Below are 20,884 nucleotides of genomic sequence, written 5' to 3'. Positions count from 1 at the left end.
AATTCAGTCCTCTATTATATTAATGTTTTTATAAAAGATGGAGTGGGAAAGACTGATTATATTCCCCCCGACAGCTAAATCAATGTCCTGATGGCAGCAAAAAATTAATGCACTGTACTTTAATTGCATCTGCCGATGTACAAGTTATGAAAAGGAGTTGGCAGAGCCTGTCTGAATTCACTAAAGACCTATATATGGAGTTGTCAGCGAGGAAGAGAACCAGAAGTATGGTTCGGGTCGGGTCACCGCAGGGCGGAGGCGCCTCTGGCTATAACACATCATGGCGAAACTGCGTTTTACAGCTCTCATTGTTCTCTGTCTGTTTTTCTTTTCCTATTTTTACAACTGAAGCCCACCTCCCAGCCACTAAAGACCAGGACTCATAGCTGGGCTAGTGTGGGCCAACAACGCCCTACGGTCTCATCACTTCAGCTGGGAAGATTCGAAAAAGAGGGTGGGAGTGGGTGGAAAGCATGTGGGGCTGAACATGCCACGGTCTGGAGGGTCTGGTTCATTAGCGATCCGGTTTTGAGAGTCCTCCAGTCAGCCAAGCATTGATAAAGATGAAGGAACGCATATGGGCCTTGTGCGAGCGCGATACCCGACCCAGCTGCTGTTCGGCAGAGAGGAAAACATGTCATTCCATAGGAGGGAAAATAAACATGGTGAGCGTTTGACGACAGACAGGCACACTGAACTGTCGCCAGACATGTGAGGGGAGCACGGGCTACAGGAAGCCATCTTTACCCAGACACCCAGCAGCATAATCTACTAGTCACATATGCAGGGACCTGTCGTGTGACTCAGGCTATGTAAACACACACACGTTCTGCTGTCTGCCTGTCCTTCACAGATCTGATTATTAGACTGCTACTGCCTGCTATTCACTAGCCACGCACCCGTCTTGTCATCCTTGTTACTCACTTTAGTAGAGATCCGAGATAATTGTAAAGAAAAACAGAAAATGTTTAGTCTAATGCTTTGAAATTTGGTCGCAGACATCTTTGACATTGTAGCAGTCATTAGAGTTGTAAATGATGGGGGTTGGGTACAATTAAAAGTTTGATGGAAGTACACAATCCTGATGAAACACTGACATGTTAATTATAATGGAGGTATGTGATAATTACAGCAGGCGATAAAAAAGCTGTATAACGTGAAGAGTGAAATTTTATCTGTTAACTATAAATGTTAGTCGATGCACATCCACATACTATGACAAATGGGATTTAATAGCGATAATCCGTCATTATTGAAATTGTGTAATTTTGGATATCTCATATGGTCATATTTTTAGCATTACAAAAATCCGTGTTTTCTCTTTATGTAATCTGAATTCTGTTTAATGTTTGATATAGTGTTGTGGTTTTTGTTTTAGTGTTTGTGTAGTGCTAAAATGAGAAAAGAGGAATGTTCGGTGTGTTTTATTGTTGTCCGTGAAATATACGTTCTTAAAAACAGATTATCCTGCACCATGCAGCTAAAGTCAGCTGACAGCCTTGCGGATCGGTTTCCTCCACACACATGAATCTTCGAGAAAGAGAAAAGGCCGTTGTCTGTCTGACAGCCAAGAGCCTGCAGTGGTGCTTTATCCTGAGAATAAGCAGGCCTGACCTTAACCATTGGCACAGAATTCCTATATCCTTCCGATTGCTCTGGCAAAAAAAGAAAATACAAAAAAATTATTGGTGTATTATTTTTCACCAACCACCCCTCCGTCTCCCTCTTTTTCAACTTGGCTTTCTTTTTCCAAGTCTTGCAATGGAAACAAATCTCTAAGGTTTCTTACAGCAGACTTAGAATAGTATGACGTACAATTTGCTGGCTTTAAAAAAAAATCATTGTCACTTGTGCTTTTCTCTAATGTACGTAAACCATACACAGAGCTCATAGATCTTTCTCTTCCGCACCGTAATCTGAGGAACACAACTGTCTGATTGTTTCCCACCCAACTTTCCACTGAATAAGCGCACTCATTTCTATGAGCACAGAGCTTCATGCCAGAAAAATGGATATAGAAAAAACAAAAAAACAAAAACAAAAGAATGAAACAACCAGAAGAAGAAAGAACACCTTCAAGGAAAGAAACCTGGAAACAGTGCCCTCTATAGGACATTTTTATGTGTGCCGGTTATGATGCACTCTGGAACACTGCATTCTGATTGGACAGCTGTGAGCAACAATGAGCAAAAAAAAAAAAAAAAAGGAACAAGGCAATAGTAAAATAACTTAAAATTGAGGAAGACATATTACATTGTAGTTATTTAATCTAGATATTCCATAGAAAAACTAATTTAGATTACAGATGAAGTAAATTCAGTTAATTGAAAAGTTGTGGCATTCATCTAGGCCAGCTCTTTTCTACATGGAATATTACTATTTTCAACGTGGAATATGAATATAATCCATCGAATGGAATATTTATCTCTGCAATACAAGTTTAACAAAGCATACACTCACTTAAGGAATATTCTGGACTCAGTACAATTTATCTACAAAGTTTAACTTCAAATTCCACTCATTTCTAGGAATTGTAGGTCACAGTGAGGTTCTTACAATAGAAGTAAAGGTTAAAATACTGTTTCAGTGCCACAGTATGTGAAAAAATATGTGTAAACAAGATTTTAATATATAATAGTAATAATAATAATAATAGTAATAACTTTTTCTGTTTAACATAATGTCCATGACATTTCCGTGACAATTAGGGTTTAAACAGCTTTACAAAACAAAAATTTATTTCCGTATCAAAAGTGCTTCACCATAACTAATTTTTTGCTTTTTGAAGACAACAATAATTTAGTTTTTTTAGTTATTTCTTTTTTTTATTTTTTTTTTTTTTATTTGATACAACTTGGAACAATTTGAAACACAGTGCAGGTGAAATCGGACTTGTGCCTATAAGTGTAAATAAGTCTGACAGCCGAGTTTGATCTTCAGACATGTCTTGCTCCAGTGCTGAAGTGCAGATGAGAAATATCTTTATCGGTGACTCCTGAATTCTCAACTAACCTATCCCTACCTTCATGCATTCTCTCTCTCTCTCTCTCTCTCTCTCTCTCTCTAAATGCTTTGATGCTTGCAGAGTCCTTGAAAAATCCCTGCAGACTGTTCATTTGCAGAATTCTAATAGAGTTCTCATACCCCTGAAACATTCCTTCAGTCCACCACTCCAGAGACTCCCAAATCTCCAAATTAGATATGTGCTATAAAGGTCTGTGACCTGTCTAAAAGCAGAGACACTGAGAGAGAAGGATCACCAAGCTGCCAGGCAACTTTTCCTTTCATTTTCTTAGCTTTCTCTTGTAAAGCTGAATTCAAATGGCACATCAGTCTGAGAATGACAGGTGGTGTCCTTGAGATGGCGTACTTCTCTTCTCTATAAAAAGTGCATTTCAGAATTACATTTAGATGAATGTCCTCATAAACCAGAACAGGTTCTCCGACATGGTAATGGATAGCTGATGTAATGAGAATATTCTGAACATGCAAACAGAAGGAAAATGGAGACGAGCTGGAGTGTTTTACATGGAGAATGAAGAGAAAAGAGACGTGGAGAGTTAAGACGACATGAGATCAGACGAAAAAGAGAAAAAAAAATTAGAGGAGAGACGTGGAGAAATGAGACGACAGGGGGGGAAAGAGAGGAGTCAGAGAAGAGACAGGAAATTAAATGAGCAGAGATGAATGAAATGGAATGTGGCTAGGAGAAAAGAGACAAACACATGACAAACGAGATGAAAAGAAAAGAAAACAAGGAAAAACTAAGAGAATTGAAAGAATGTGAACAGAAGGCACAAGATGTGGAGAAACGAGAAGAGACGAATCAGAGAAGAGAAATTAAATGAGACAAAAATGAGAATGAGCACAACGGCTTTCAGCATTGATAATAATGGGAAATGTTTCTTGAGCTCCAAATCAGCATATTAGAATGATTTCTGAAGGATCATGTGACACTGAAGACTGGAGGAAGGGCTGCTAGAAAATCAGCTTTGCCATCAAAGGAATAAATTACATTTACATAACTACATTTAAGAAGAGACAAGACAAGACGTGAGGATAGAGGAGACCCATCTAAAGAGAAGGAAGGAGAACAACAGTGAGGCAACAGTATATCAGCTGTAGCTGAAGGAACATTCACACATTCAGTCTGTGTTTACAGCTCACTGGCAGGTGTGAGGAGGAGTTTCTCTCTGTTTCACACTGCCTCTTCACCACTGATCCCACCACGAGATGGATGACAGTGTCAGCTGTGGCCCACCGTCAAACCCTTCTACTACCAACTGCCTGAGTGAATATTTCTCAGTTCCTGTGTGGTGTGTGTATAATTAGGAGTAAACACTTTTGCTTGAAATGACACAGCTGTGGTAGCTTGGGGACAAACCGATGGAAATGCACATGTGTTTTGCTCAACTACGGTCCCATAAAAGCATCCCACCAAACACACAAGTGACTCTTTCAGGCCAAAATGAAGCTAAATAAACCTTGAATATGTGAGCCTGGCTCCACCTTCCCTCCATTCATCACAGAGGTAAATAAATACTGGAGTGTATTCCATTGGGGACTGGATACGAACGGAGAGAGATCGAGAAAGAAAACAATATGGAAAGAGAATAAGTGTTCATGTGGAATGGGATCCAATTGGAGCAGGAGAGGAAAACCTCTGTCGGATCTCCCCAAATCCCTGGCTTTGTTTACTGCCTCTCTGTAGCTCGACTTGAAAAAATATACGTCTTCCGTCACAGACTCCCTGGTGGGCTTCTATTGCTCCCCGAGAGGAGGTCTTGTTACGAGCATGTGCCCACAGCCGTGATCTTCACAGAGCCCCTGCACCTGCTCTGAGCCTCCAAGTCCAAACATGTTCCTTCTGCACATGTTGAAGTAGAAATCTCCCTCGCTTGCGCTAAACCAATGCTCGGTTTCTAGGTGTCAGCCATAAAGCACTTAGCACCAAGATTTCATGCCGCAGAACACAAATATTGTGGTCTGATGCTGTACAGTGAATAGTGAACTCTAAACCGTGTCTGAAAGCATTTAGTGAAAAAACAAAAGTTTGCATCTCACACTTATAGGCATAGTTCATACAATGCTGACAATTACATTATAATTTACTGACCCTCATGTTGTTCTAGATTTGTATGGAAAATTGAGAAATGTGCCTTCATGAAAGTGCGGCTTTCAAGATTCAGAATCGCCATTAAAACGTCATAATAGTGTAGTCCATATGACACTGAGTCATTATGCAATATGTTAATTTATTTATGGCGAACAGGCTGCAATTTGTCACAAACAATAAAGAAATTCAAATTATTTTATATTCTAACAAAAATGAAGTGTTATTTTTTTCTGAAAATTGCTGTTAATCTTATCAGTGCATCAAGGATGTTAACAGCTTCAGTCAAAAATGAAAGAATGTTGTGATATTTAGATGGTAGTTTTTTGAAGCTTGACAATCACAAGTATAATGTAATAGCAGAATATTCTTTTCAAATGAGTCTCTTGTATTCCACATAACTAAGTTTAGAAGAAGAAAAAAAAAAAAGAACTGAGGACACAATGAAAAGGAATTTTAATTTTGGGGTGAACTATTCCTTTAAGCACCAGTAACTTAATAAAAAGCATTTTTTACCGCTAAAAAGTCTGAACTAATGAGAGAGGTAATTAAGACGAAAAATATCCCTTCAGAACAGCTTGGTAGAAGTTCTCAGGTCATTTACCAGCAGAGCGTTGAGGAATGAGAGCAATTTTTTTGCTCAGAAACAAATTAATTGAGCATTCCTCTGCTTTTCATTCCAGTGTGCACGGAGCCTGCGATGGCAAAAAGGAACAATGGCAATGAAACCCAATCTCCAGGATGCCTGCAGGTCCTAGTGTTGAAACGTGTAGCTGGCCCACTACTTTACCCCAATGATCAAGCAGATGAACAAGTGCTGGCTTTGTTTGGGGAAGAAAAGGGGGGCCTGAGATTTCATGGAAAGCCACTGGCACAGAGAGGCATGAGGGCTAAGTTAGCCAGAGAGGTTTGAGTTTCACTCTTAAGTGCAGTTGTTTTGCCTCAGTTTCACTATGTAAGTCCATAATGACACATTTTTTGGACAGATTAACACATTGTATTTCTCTTTCATATGTTTTTTTTTTTTTTTTTTTTCTGTTCACACAGGAGACATTCTTGTTTTTAATGACTGACCCAAGCAAACATGCTACATGGACATCTTTGACCTTTGCGATGTGCCTAGCTGTTTTTCCAAATGCCACTTCCACACATGAAACCTGTTAAATTGCAGTAAAACTGATGGATAACTTCTCCGCTAAATGCACCACATCTGCTATTCACACATGCAGTTGCTTTTTTGTCTTTTATCCATATTGCTACCATTCACACATCAGCACCGAAACGCCATTAAAACTCTGTGATGTCAATTGCCAGAAATGACCTTTAAACAGCTGCGCTATTGTAAGATAGGGAAAGGATCTTTTACTGTTCCAGTAATTTGTTGACTAATTTCTTCATCTGCTCAGATGGAAAGAAGCTCTTACATTTCAGCAGTCTAACTGATAATATCTCTTTCCAAAATATCATAACAATAAGCATAACAGGCTCACAATTAAAAGCCATGCTTACAACTAAATGAACCTAATATGTATTTAAACTGTTAATCACAGGTTCTGTTCACACAAAACATTTTGGCAATGTTACAACTTGTCTTAAGTCAGCAGATTTGTTGGTATGTTGACAGTGGGTCCTGTTGACATAAAATGGAAGCGCTCAGTGCAAGTTTACAAAAAAAGGATGTATGTGTGAAAGTGCCTAATGACTAAATGTAAATGTAATTTTGTAACACACTGTAAGAAATAAACCGTAAAATAACAGAAAAAGTCTCAACGCATTGCTGGGACATTATCTACTAATTTTACAGATATTTCCATACTCTGAAACACAACACAATGCAGTGTAAAATACATTCAAACTTCTGTAAAAAAAAAAAAAAAAAGAAATATGGAAAATTATACTATTAATATGGTACATTGTGCCCTATTTTTACAGACCTTTTAATAGAGTGTATATTCAAGTCCTAGATGAAATTACATGCTAAAAATTATTTTAATACTATGGCTTATAACCAGTAAATACAATGTTAAAATGTTATTATTATTTTTTATTTTAGATATAGCCTATTAAAAACAAGACAACAACAACAAAAAAAAAAAAAAACTGTCATTTTAAATCCTAAAAGTGAAATTAAGCAACTAATTAAGCCTAACCCTAACCCTAACCATCATAGCAAAGCTACTTAGATATTACTAAATAAATAAATAAATGCAGCAATAATTGTACAAATTATTATATTTTAGAGTATGGGCACCACAGTAAAGGACTGACAGTTAGTCTTCACAAGGAAAAATAAGGGTAGGGGATACTCAGGAGACCGTAGGAATGATAATTCTAGATGATAATGAGAAAAGTTAAATCCAACAGACACAAGGTTGGCGGGTGAAGGAGGGGGTCACTGGGGTTCAGGTCAAGTAGATTCTACAAAAATCCACAATGAGCTTCAGCAAGCCTTCATTTTGGTTGTTATAGGAGAGTGAAGGGTAATTGTGTACACAAACACACATATAGGTGAGTGTTTTACATATATATGAGTGCTATAAAGAGCCATTTAATAGGACTGTTCAACAAAAGACTGATTAAGAAATTATTAAATCTGTGTAAATGAGTGTTGAAGAGCTTGAAATATTTCTACTAATGCATACCAGCTTTCTAAAATGACTGTGCCCACCGGTTAATGTGCTTACAGCACAGTTTGAAGAGCGTAATTCACACTGGCAGAGAAAAATGCGCAATGCAATGCCATGACAAATGGAAGTGACAAGCAGCAATGGAGGTGAGCATGGGCTGTGATACAGAGATACAGCACAAGGAGACAAGAGCAGATTTACCTTCACTCAAACTCTATCTTTCCCCTTCATCTACTGCTCCATGAAATCTCTCTTTTTTCGTCCTGCTCTCTCTCGCAGATCAATACCAGCCCTTTCCAGTTTGCCACAGTCCATCGTATTCTATCACAGCGAGCCAAAAATGATCTGATCTCTGCCATCGCACAAAGATCACTGGGCATTTTTCAGAGACCTGTCATCCAGCCACATCTGGTTGGTGTTTACACATTTAGCTGCGCGAAAATGGAGCTACGGGGTCTTCCTGAGAGACTCTGAGGTCAAGGTCACAGGCAGACATACAAGCATTTCTTATTTGACTCCGTGCACAAGACGTCTTTTGTGAAACGCTTAAACTGTCTCTCATTCACTGACTTACTGCAACGTATTATTATTTTTTTAATTATATAAGTTTAAAATTACCTCTGTCGTAGTCATCCATCATTTCTCTTTTTTTGTACCGCCATCATGTACTGTACTGCCAAAGTTATGTTTGGATCAATATGAGACTCTGAGGGAATTTTCTCAGGATTTTTTTTTTTATACAGTACATTCAAGTATGCATTACAAATTATTGCGTAATCTGATTGTGTTTTTTTGTGTTATGGACATTTAAAAAATGCACCAAAAAGAGAGCATTTGCTGTTGTGGTGCAATTTTATTCTCCCTCTGGAATAAAATGCAATATTCCTCTGGTCGTTTTCAATAAATCAGCCTCCCTCATAACCAGGGTTTTATGTAAAATGTCTGCCATTTCACTACTCCCAGGCGCCAATATATCTCAGCACATACACCTCTGGCGATCACAGTATCAATCCACACAAGGAAGAAAAAATAAAAAACAATTGGGCTCCGTTTAAACGTTATTGAAGAGAAATGCTCTTAAAGCTTTCCTAGTTCTGCTTATGTTTTTCCTCTTTAACAATGCTTTAACGAGGTGTAGAGAGTCGGGGAATATTAGTCAAAATGAAAGATCTCTCAGAAAATACGGCAGTGAAGTCTCGGCATGGCAACTTAACAACTGAGCTAGTCCAGACCTCATTCGTGCATGAACGAGGTCCACCCTGTGAGGTGGTATGCAGCGTTTTTAACACAGAGGGCCCTGAAATTACATGATTCACTGTTTTCCTTTGCAGTCATGAATACGTCTTATGTCTGTAAATTGGAAAACAGATTTTTTGCTATATAAGTCACCTTCATTTATATAGCACTTTAGATTTTTTTTTTTTTTTTCATTTTTTTAAGCAGATTACAGATTGCATTAAAGCAGTTTCACTGCAATTAACAGGGAGATATCAGAATCAATGATGTAAGCTTTATCAAATATGAAAGAAATTTAAATTCGGCTGTAAAGCATCTCTAAAAAGATAATAGTAGCATTATTCAATTCAGTGTTGGTTCAGTTCAACAACTGTGTAAAGTTTATCAGTAATGTTCAGTTCAGTTATAAGCAACTCTTGAGAGGACAAAAGTGTTATTATTCAGCTTGAGTCAGTTCAATGTTGATTCAGTTCCTTTCAATAACAGTGAATTCATCAGTTATGAATCGTATTCAATTCAGCTACAAAGCAGCTCTACAGATTGCAAAATGTCAGCATCCAGCTCAACTCAGTTAAAGTTTTGTTCTCATCAAATGGAGTCAGTGCAGTCCAACTGCTGTTCAAAGTGTCTTTTGAATGTTATATAAAGACAGAATATTTATTTCATCAAACACTAAAAGGCTAATATTAACATTTCACTGCGGTAAAATAGAGAAGAAAAAAATGCCCCGTGACTATTAATTTTGCAGACGTTCTCTGGTACTCTTCCAGGAGCTACTCCTCGACTTTTCCTCATCTGGAGGAGGATGTAAAGCCATGCAGAAGGACTGAATATGTCTGAGAAATGTTTATGTGTGCTTATTCAGTCAAACGAGTTAGGAGGAGGTGCAGCTTGGTGCTTGTATATCACACGAGTCGAGAAAGTGGAGAGTTAAACTGAGATATGGCGTGAACATTCGCAGAACATTCCTTAAGGCTCTGCGCCATGTTATGATAACAATCAAAGAGTAGTAACAACTCACTCCCACAATCCGTCTTCACGTCTGCCGCAAGCAAGCTATTCATTACCTCCTGCCCAATGGATGGAGAGAGGGAGAGAGGGAGAGAGACAAAGACAAAAAGATAGAAAAATACGTTAGCGGACCACACCAGGCTCTCGTAAGAGTCGGCGGGCATGTTTCTCACATAGATTTTAGCAGGCAGAGAGGGAGAAAAGGGTGAATCTTGTTTTCATTACAGGAGAAAATTGAACTGGCAGCTATTGAGCCCCATCAATCATGAATTCCATCATGGGCTGTCAGGGTTGAGTTATCACCCTGAATGGCATTCCCACACACACAGAGGGCACCGGCTCACACCGGCACCCAAACCTTCGTCTGTCTCTTCCTCTCCTTCCCCTGCACCCTTACACCCCCAACTGATGCTTCTTGCTTCTTTGTCTTTTCATTCCATCATGATAATACATAGTTTCTAAAAGTACACATGTCCTTATAAAAAAGTACTATGGTTTTGAAATAAAAATCTACTCCTGAAAGAAAAATTGTAATGCAGTGGGTTTTAGACATTGCCATTCGATTCAGTTCACATTTATTTGTAAAACCTAAAATGTTCCAATGCAATTTTAACATAAAGAAATAAATAAGTAAATACTGCCCATAATCATATGGTTATACCATGTTATTCCTTGAAGTATATCATAGTTCAAGTACCATGGGATATGTATGTATGTATGTATGTATGTATCTATCTATCTGTCTATCTGTCTATCTGTCTATCTGTCTGTCTGTCTGTCTGTCTGTCTGTCTGTCTGTCTGTCTGTCTGTCTATCTATCTGTCTATCTCCAAGTCCACTGACACAGATGTTTGGTTCTCCAATGGTTATGAATGTTTTTGTGAATGTCATCATATATTTTCTGTTGGGTAAAATCGGTGAACAAAATAAATCCTAGTCTGGCCAAAGAATGTCTGAACCACAACAAATGTTAATAATAATAAGATATGATTCTTGTTCACCAAATAAGCATATTACTGTTTTTCTCAGTCGCTTTGGTGCATTTCTCGAATCATCTTTAATATTTACATATTTTAACATTTACATTTCTCAAAAAAAATCATGCAAACTGTGATTTACCTGCAGCTTCAAAATATATTATATTATTTTCTGTGCAATAGTCTTACTTAAAAGTGTAACTGTGAATTCTATCCAGTCTCTTTCAATCAGTATCCCACATACAGTGAGGTGTAAATCTTTACTTTTTAAATGGATGTATGGCATACATAAGCATATGGCATAATGTTCCTCAAACTGTTCATCAAACTGTCATCCAAAATGTTGCCATAATTTACATCAGGTAATACTGACAAAGTGCAATGTTACATTGACAACCTGACTTAGTAATCTTGTTTATGAACAATGACACAAGGACTATTCATTCTGATGGCACTGATTTGTTCATTGACAGAAATACTTGCTTTTGAGAGATTACCTAAAGATTCTGAGAAAGTTACAGGCTTTTTCAGGGAATCCATTGTGATGTGCTGTTTGTACGAATTGCTTTGAGAAATGCACATACTTTTTTTTGCAAATATTAAGGATGATTCGAAAAAATGCACCAAAGCGACTGAGAAAAGCTGTAAAATGATTTCTGAAGGATCCTGTGACTCTGAATACTGAAGTAATGGCTGCTAAAAAATAAAAGTGTTTTGTGGGTCCCAATATTTATATTTTTATGAACTAATAATAACGCTTTATTGTTTTTACTCTTTTTTTCACACTTTTGCTGGTCCATGGATCATTTTAGGTTTAATACTGCTTTACTGTTTAAAGGTATTTATTTTCTAATGGGCTGTTAACTGGAAGGTTCCTTTGTGAGAACTAACAAATATAGTGCAACAACATGACCCGCTCTACTAAAGTGGGATTAATTAACTGTATCTTTCATCTTGTGCAAAAACACAAGTTATCTTTTGTAAAATAAACCCACTCTGAGAAATGTTTAGTGTGTGTGACATATATAAAAATACCAATGCATTAACATCTCACACCATCACTGACCCATGGCACTTCAATCTCGTGACTGACTATCAAGATTGAGATCAACTTGGACAAATAAATGGACAAAAATTCAGGGAAATTTAAACCAAAAAAAAAAATATATATATATATATATATATATATAAAGTATGATAAGGTGTGACGGATAACCCTAACCCTATTTTAGAAGTAACTGTTCTTTTGCATTCCTACAGACAGCCCACCAAAAAAATCATCAAACCGGCCCAAAAGAAAAGAAGCCCCTTAAGGATATGTAACCGAGACATTGGACAGCTGCGCTGATTGACAGCTAATTCAGATCCAGTCAAACAGTGGGGGATGAAGTTTTCATTGGAGACAGAACAATAGCTGGCAGGCAGCTCGCAACCCTCGTACCGCTGCGTAGAGGTAGAATTTGGCATAAAAATACAGCTCAGTCTGACGAGGAGCACATTCCCTCACACCCAGATAAATAAACAGCAGCAGTCAATAGACTACAATCTGCTCCATCTTTCTCTCTTATTACCAGCTAACATCGATTTTATTTTTCATTACTCTTGTCTTTCCCACCCGCCCGGCAGAGGCAGGTGGGTGAAGAAAGGACACAGTCAAAAATATGAAACGGAAATATGGATTCCTTTCTCTTTCTTTCTTTCTTGCATTCTGTCTGTTTGTATCTCTCCCGTTTATTCTTATTTTTCCCCTCCCCTCTGCTTTTCTCTCTAATCCTCACTTGGTCACCATCCGTTTGTGCATCTGTGTGTGTACGTGAGAGGCCCGACAGCCCTCTGAATTGAGTCGTATTGATTCGAGAGCAGACATTTTATTTCGACGATGCATCAGCCAAGATGCACGGCATCAAAAGAGCTGAGGGGATGCTTTCATGTCGATGGAGAGGGTGTGTGTGTGTTACCACCTGAGATCAAGGTTCCTGTTTGTGTGTTTGGGCAGAGAAGAAAAAAAAAAGATACAGTGTGATTGAGAGAAGCAGTGGATGGTAAAAAAAAATATGAGGACATGTGTAGCAATTCTATATAGTCTGCAAAATTAGAATTAGAGTGTTCCAAATCATAGTACACTGAAATTATTATATATATTTTAGTCCTTCAAAGCCACCGGATGTTATGCTGTTTTCTAGTGTATACATACATGCTCACTGAGGTAAAATTTCCCACCGTTAGCACACAGAAGAAATGCAGTTTGTGAAATCTCTTGTTCAGTTGTACAAAAATAGCACATTTGTTTTCAAATTTATTTAGCTAAAATGCGATAATTAAAAATAGTAAATGATGTTTATCTGAAAGTCTAACAATGCAAACAGTTTTTCTGTTAAGGGGTAGGTTTAGGGTGAGGGGATATAAAACTGTCCCCACAGTTCTTGAGTGTGTGTGTGTGTGTGTGTGTGTGTGTGTGTGTGTGTGTGTGTGTGTGTGTGTGTGTGTGTGTGTGTGAGAGAGAGAGAGAGAGAGAGAGAGAGAGAGAGAGAGAGAGAAATCAAGTAAAATGTCAATTTGAAAAATAAGAAGACATGGTGACATCAACTAAAAAAGTACACTTATTTCAGAGTTGGAGCAAGTTATTAAATTTTGTTATTCTGAATAATGGAATCAAAATGTTCACAATAAGACCAAAAATGTGCGGTAAGTCATTAGGGTAAGTTCTGATTTCTTGTGGCCTTTCAAGTAATGAGCTAGCTGCTAATGCTAACATGCAAACAGTCTGTGACCAATTTTGTTGAAACATGGCACTAAGTTTAGGACATAGTACAAGTTATTTGACATGTTGTTTTCATTCCATTATGATTTTTAAGTGTAAAACCAATACTGATTGGGTCATGAAATCTCTTTTGTCAGGCATCTGGTGACAAGAGTCTTTTTGACAGGCATCTGGTGACAACAAGTGAAAAATGAGGATATGCCAGATGAAAAGTGGATTCGTTTCAGAGTCAGAGCAGGTTTATGATTTTTTGATGATTTCTTTTTACTTCTGAATAATGTGCCAAATCATTCACAATAATACCAGAACATGTGGCTTCTCAAGGAATCAGCTGGATACTAATGCTAATGTGACAAAACAGTTTGTTGTAACCAGGCACAATTTTTTGGACGTAGGACAAGTAGTTGTAGTAATATTCCAGCAGTGATGTACTGGCTTACTACATATTTAAAAGTACACTCTTTCTTATCACCAACTAGATAAGTGCATACTTTCAGTGTGCAGAAGTATGTGACTGAAATATACCCCATGCCTCAAAGATGTTGCAGCCACAACGGATCAAAGTTTGGCAGTATGTATCAAGAGAGTATCAGCATGTTATGAATTATACACTAAGAAACTGTTAGGGAAAAACTGTAATATAAACATTAAAGGAGTTTTGGCTTAAGAAGGGCTGCTGTGATCCTGGAGCATCCTCATGTAAAATTCTGATTATAATTTCCAAAAGAGCCCTTTTTCCCCAACATGTCTGCATACACGGCACTTATACAAGACTTGCACATTGCACACTCATGCACACATGCAAACACACATTCTGCATGGCGCCAGCGAGGAAGAAACGGCATCATTCTATTAGAAAAAGCCAACTAAAGCAGTGCGCCTTTCACTGGGCTCAGGAACTATTTGACAAAGAGGGGAAGTTTAGCTACTTTACCTCACGCAGGTCAACATTACACAGCAAATATCACACCCTGTGGACTCACAAAATACAATCAAGTGCATTTATAAAGAGATCCTGACAGACTTTGATTCCTGAATGAAGGAAATGCGTAAAATGCATTTCAGAAAAACCTGTTTTGGATTTTTGGAGGATTATTTTTGGACTCCTGACAAGTGTTATTCATTCATTCATTCATACATTCCTGTATTGGCATATTTCTGACTGAAACTGAAAATCTTAGGCAGGGGATATCGATCGGTTTATCCCTTTTTTCTTAAATAGCCAAAAGTCACATAACAGCCATTAAGTCATAATTTACTATCAAGTTTCAGTGGGAGGGATCTCATTCAGCAGCGCATTTGACTGGACAAGATAAAGTGCAGGATGAGTAATTAAAATGTATGGTCTGTTTTTCCAGAAAAGACTGTACATTATAAATGTGTATATCTGCTAAATGTGTGTTTTGTGACCATTTAGGAGTTCCCTATTATAAACATTAGCCTCAAAGCTAACACACATGGGCAAAAGCCACAAAACTCTCATGTCATTTCATTTTATTGAATCTTTAAATGTAAAAATATTAATTGTTTTATACACATATGTGACCCTGGACCACAAAACCAGTCAAAAGTCATACAGGTATATTTGTAGCAATAGCAAACAAACTGGTTATGGGTCAAAAGAATAGATTTTTCTTTTATACCAAAACTCATTAGGATGTTAAGTAAAGATCATTTTTCATGAAGATATTTTGTAAATTTCCTACCATAAATATATCAAAACTTAATTTTTCATTAGTAATATGGACAACTTTAAAGGTGATTATTTATTCGCCTTTAGATATGTATTAATTTATTTATTTATTTATTTATTTTATTTTTTTTGGTTCAGGGTTATATATGTGTATGCAAAACGTATTTTACAATTTATATTATTTGAATATTATCAGAGCATATATCTAAACAACTACAGAAAAGCATTAAAATAAAATGCATTAACCACTTAGCATAGGGGCCATCTTCCACTTAAAAAGACACAAAAGGCGGCTAGCATGCAGTACATCAACCAGAATGCTGGCCTCGATAAAGATGTGTTACAGAATGGTGAGAATAGCAGAGAGGTGGGAGTGGAAAACTTGAGTGAGTGTGGAGTGGACTCTCCTCTCCTCTCCTCCTCTTTCAGAAAGCCCTCTCTCCTGCGGTTATGACACTCTCTGCAGCAGAGGCGGGAGGTGGGAGTATGGGTGCTGGGTGCTTCCTACTAAGAACACAGTCTGACCCAATTTACAGAGGACGCAGAAAGAGAAAACGAGGGAGGGGTGGATGATAAGAGAGAACGAGACTAGGGATACAGGCAAAAGAGAAAGAAAGAAGATGCAGTATAGCTCTCCAATATTCACCCCCTTTTTTTTTTTTTGGATGATCCAACTGCAAAAACACAAGGTCTGTAAAAAAATGTATACTGTCCAGACTTGATTACTGTAAACCTACTGTCATCCCAGTTGACCTTCAACATCAATCCTTGATCAGCTTTTTATTTTTATTTTTTTCATCAAGAGTAAAGATCCCTAATATCTCAGCAAATATTTGGGCAAAAGGAGCAAATTACTTAAAATTGGCGATCAAATGGCGACATCTCGTGGTCAGAGAGGATATTAGATTACAAGAACATAGCACGAAAGTTATAATTTGAAATAATAATAATAAAGTATATATATATATATATATATATATATATATATATATATATATATATATATATATATATATATATATATATATATATATATATATATATATATATATATATATATATATATATATATATAAAATTTAAAAATGACTTTACACAGCAATTAATAATAGCCTACTACAAAAGCATATCACATATTAAAAGCATAGTTCATCTACAATCTCACTTTGTCCGACAACTAGTCAATTAGGCTATTTTACACTTCTCTTTCTCACACTCTATATAAATCAATAATAATCTGATAGATAAAAGGCATTATCACATGACAATAAAGTTTAAGAAACACTTTTAAAGAGATCGTCCCCTTTTGCAAATATCCAGTTGGCTTTTGATACTGTACAGCCATGAATCATGATTTGCTATTTACTAGTAGATTGCAATTTGCATTCTTGAGAGCATTAGACTGGACAAAAGTCTGCATAGTCCAAGATAAGTCTTTTTAAATCTATAGTTTATCTGCAAAAAAAAAAAAAAAAAAAAAAAGGCACCCCTAAAAGCAAGTTTAAGGCACTAATGTAATATAGCATGATTGCAAAGATAACAAACATGGACAATAAGCCGCAAAACTCCCAATTTAATTTCATGAGTTCTTTAAGATTAAAACAGCTTAACCATCTCTATCCCAATGAGGAAAGGGAAGTTCTGAATGTGCAGCGCTTGCTTAAAAATCCTGTGGAGATCCAGAGCTGTAATGAGCTCAGTGGAAAGCAAATAAGATATTATGCACAGCTTCAGGCCCACCGCAAACATGAAATATGAAGAAATGTTACTGAAAAATAAGAGAAAAGGGAACTGGTGAACAGTGTAGAATATTATCATTACATTTTAGAGGAAAAAAAAACTTATAAGGACACAATAGCCTATATTATGATTATTATGTTTTGGTTCCTTGTCACTGTTGCCTTTACCTTGTTAATTTTAGGCAATTTTGTCAACTTTATTGCAGCGAACTGGAAGAGATCTTGGAAGAGAACTGAAAAGAGCTGGACGATGACATTAATGAATCAATGATGAACTGACTTTAACTGAAATATTGACTGGTTACTACTGTCCTCTTTTTAGAGCTTTACAGCAGAAGTGAATTTTGTTTTCATTATTGACACACTGTCTACCTATTAACACTGTAAAGCTGCTTAGACACAATCTATATTGTATAAAATGTTATATAAATAAAGGTGACTTGAACTGACTCCTTTAGCAAACAATGTAGGGATGCTCCCAGATGAATTATGTATATAACTGTTAAGAATAATAATTATTATATATGGATTTAACTGTTATAAATAATTATTGTTGAACTATTATATCACATGTAATAATAATAATAATAATAATAATAATAATAATAATAATAATAATAATAATAATAATAACTCGTTGTACATGGTCTTTATTACTAGTCTAAAAACTGTTTTTAAAATTATTTATAATAAAAATGTGTTTATTTTTAAAGGGACTATGTACAATTTTAACATAAATGTTTTCATTTCATGCATTGTACTGAATTTAGCCAATAGCTGGTTTTCATCCACGGTCCCTTGGCAGGATATCATAAAACAAACGCATACAGTCAAATAAATAAATAAAATAAAAATATTAATTATTCGTTCTTCACAACAGTAAAAGTCAATGGGGACTTTCTGTGTACGGCCACTAGAGGGAAGACAAGCATTCTATGCTTATATTCCCCGTGTGATGGCTGTCTCGTGCTTCAATCCTTCAATCCGTTAGCATTTTTTTTTTGCTCACTAGCAGATGTCGCCACATCCCATCATCAACTACGACAGGTAGGCCGCTTATAGGACAACAATGTAAAAAAATAAATATGTATCTTAGTCTCTCCCATAAAATAATTACTTCTAACTTAAAAAAAATATATATTAGTTTTCAATCCACTTCAGACCAGGGTTATTCTTAATCTGTTGGTGAGTATGTATAACCATCTTGGCATTATTACTGATTGTTACAATAATTATGGCCCTATAAATGTTTTGTTTCCTCAAATCTTGAGGTGTTTTATCTTATTTTCTGGTAAAATGAGTAGATATACCTTAATCAAATGATAGTAACTATCCACTCATTTCTGATGTCAACATTTCACTTTGACTAAAATTTAACCAGAGAAAGATCTGGAAACTTTGGAAGACTAACCTGCAAGCTGGTGGACCGCACATATTTGAACTTGATTTGACTCTGACCTGTGCTTCACTTGTGTTCTGTCCTGGCATTCTGGTTATCATCATCGTCATGTCAAAGTCTAAAATTTCAACACCTATTAAAATTAAGCATTTGCAAAATATTTTTCAGAAAAACAATACAATAACAAAATAAATTAAAATAAAATACAATGAATATGATTACTAAACAGAGTTTTAACTTCAATAGAACATATACATTTCTGCACATAAAATCTAATGTTTAAAGTATTACAATTTTCAAGTATTTCTGAACATAAGCACATACAATCATGACAATATTTACAGACTTTGATTGACCTTAACCGAGGCCCTGCTTTAATGTCTGTTGCTGTCTGTCATGTGAGCCACAGAATGACAGATTAGTGTAGTTGATCAGATACTGAACAGCAAAAGGCTTCACTCAGGACTCATAAGAGTCATATGAGCTGAAAAATGTGCACTCTATTAGAAGACAACTCGCACCAGATCCAACCTAAGCATCATGAGATCTGGACAGGACTCTCATTATCTATGTGGGAAACACGAGATGTGTATTATGGTAATGTTACAGCCATCTCGTATCTTTATTTGGGTCTGGTCAGGTAACAAAAGCCCAGTTTTAGAAACTACTCAGTGTAGCATTGTTGAAGTATAGTAGTATGATGGGTGAAATGCAACCTGTCAGGTGACATCATGTTTTCATGGTGATCAGTTTTTACATTCTTTGTCATCATATTTTTTTTTTAAGGTAATCTAAATGATTAAGTGATCAATTCATATATATATATATATATATATATATATATATATATATATATATATATATATATATATATATATATATATATATATATATATATATATACATATATATATACATATTGGAATTATTAGACAAGTATTTAAACAGAATGTATGTAATAATTGACCTCTAAGGTTAAGAGCTGTGGAGGTTAAAAGATAAAAAAAGGTTAATGTGCAATATAACTGTCTCAGGTTACGTATGTAACGAGACAATGTGTCCTCTTGGGGCCGCTTTGGGGAACACCTCGTCGTGTTTACCACGCCGCCATGTTGAGGGGAGTGCAGGCCAGAATCATGGCGAGCACTAAGTACCAACTCTACCATTTCCATGGGAATTGCCCCTGGGACGTTTAGATGGCTGTCTGTGACAGTACCCCTTACGGTCAAAAAGCCTAAGCTACATACCCAACTTAATTGTTAGGGCCCCGGCCCAGGGTAGAGCTGAAGGCTTGGAATCAGGAAAGATTCCTTTACAGGGATACGACTAAGAACCTAGCATTTCTACCAAGTCTTGCCTGTCACACAGGGGCTACCGCTAGCTTACTCATAAGCTTGCTGAAAGAGCTTTCTCGACAGTTCTCTAGTAGCAAAACCCTGTTTAGATAGGTTTCCGATGATACATAGGTGGAGTGGCACCCAAGATGAACGAAGTGGTGGTACGAAGCAACCGCGTGAAACTCTCAACATATAGGATTTTAGAAAGAACGCAGAATACTAGCGTGCGAACTTACCACAGTGTGGATTTCAGAAAGTGTGCAAAGACTTCACGTGCAGACTTACCATAGCATGGATTTTCAAATACTGTTCTCTAGTGCTCTCGCGGCACTCTGATAGAGCAGCTCATAGATGGAATGTTGCATCTCAAAACAGTATGATTGAGAGTCATCCACTCGATCTATGGAAAAAATACTGGAGCGCTCTGGGGAAAAAATAGAGAACTCAGTGTCATATGAGAGGAGAACTCCGAGCTCAGAGTAGCGCGCTCATAGGCGACCCTTTTTTTTTTTGGAAAAAGGGGAGTGCTGCTAAATTACCACGAGATTCACCCAAATAGCCCCTCATGTTGAGGGAAATGATGCTTGAGGTGTATAAACAAATACACACTGGCTGAATGGAGCCCAAGGAACCAAGGTCTAATCATCTCAAGAAAGGGAACGAAGCAGAGCGCGTAACCCTTATTGTACAAGATTTCAGAAAGTTTGCAGAGTCTTGCAAACTTACCACTTGTAGATTTTTAGAAAGTGCACAAAGTGTTCACGTGCACAATGACCACCATGTGGTTTTGAGAAAGTACACAAAGCTTAGCGTGTGTACTTAAAGGTTCCTAAGCATCGCAGAGGTGCTGAATCTCACGGGAGAGGCAAGCTCAATTTTACAAACCTCGGGCGAGGGGAGCATCACCTGAGGCAGCATATACAAGGAGACTTCTGTAACCGCCACCTCCACTTCCTGCTGGATGCAACAGCACCCCTAAGCGGCCAGGAGA

Source organism: Carassius gibelio, chromosome B2 (genome assembly GCF_023724105.1).
Source record: "Carassius gibelio isolate Cgi1373 ecotype wild population from Czech Republic chromosome B2, carGib1.2-hapl.c, whole genome shotgun sequence".
Lineage (NCBI taxonomy): Eukaryota > Metazoa > Chordata > Actinopteri > Cypriniformes > Cyprinidae > Carassius > Carassius gibelio.
The sequence above is the reverse complement of the archived record's forward strand: the minus strand, read 5'-3'. Positions refer to the sequence as shown.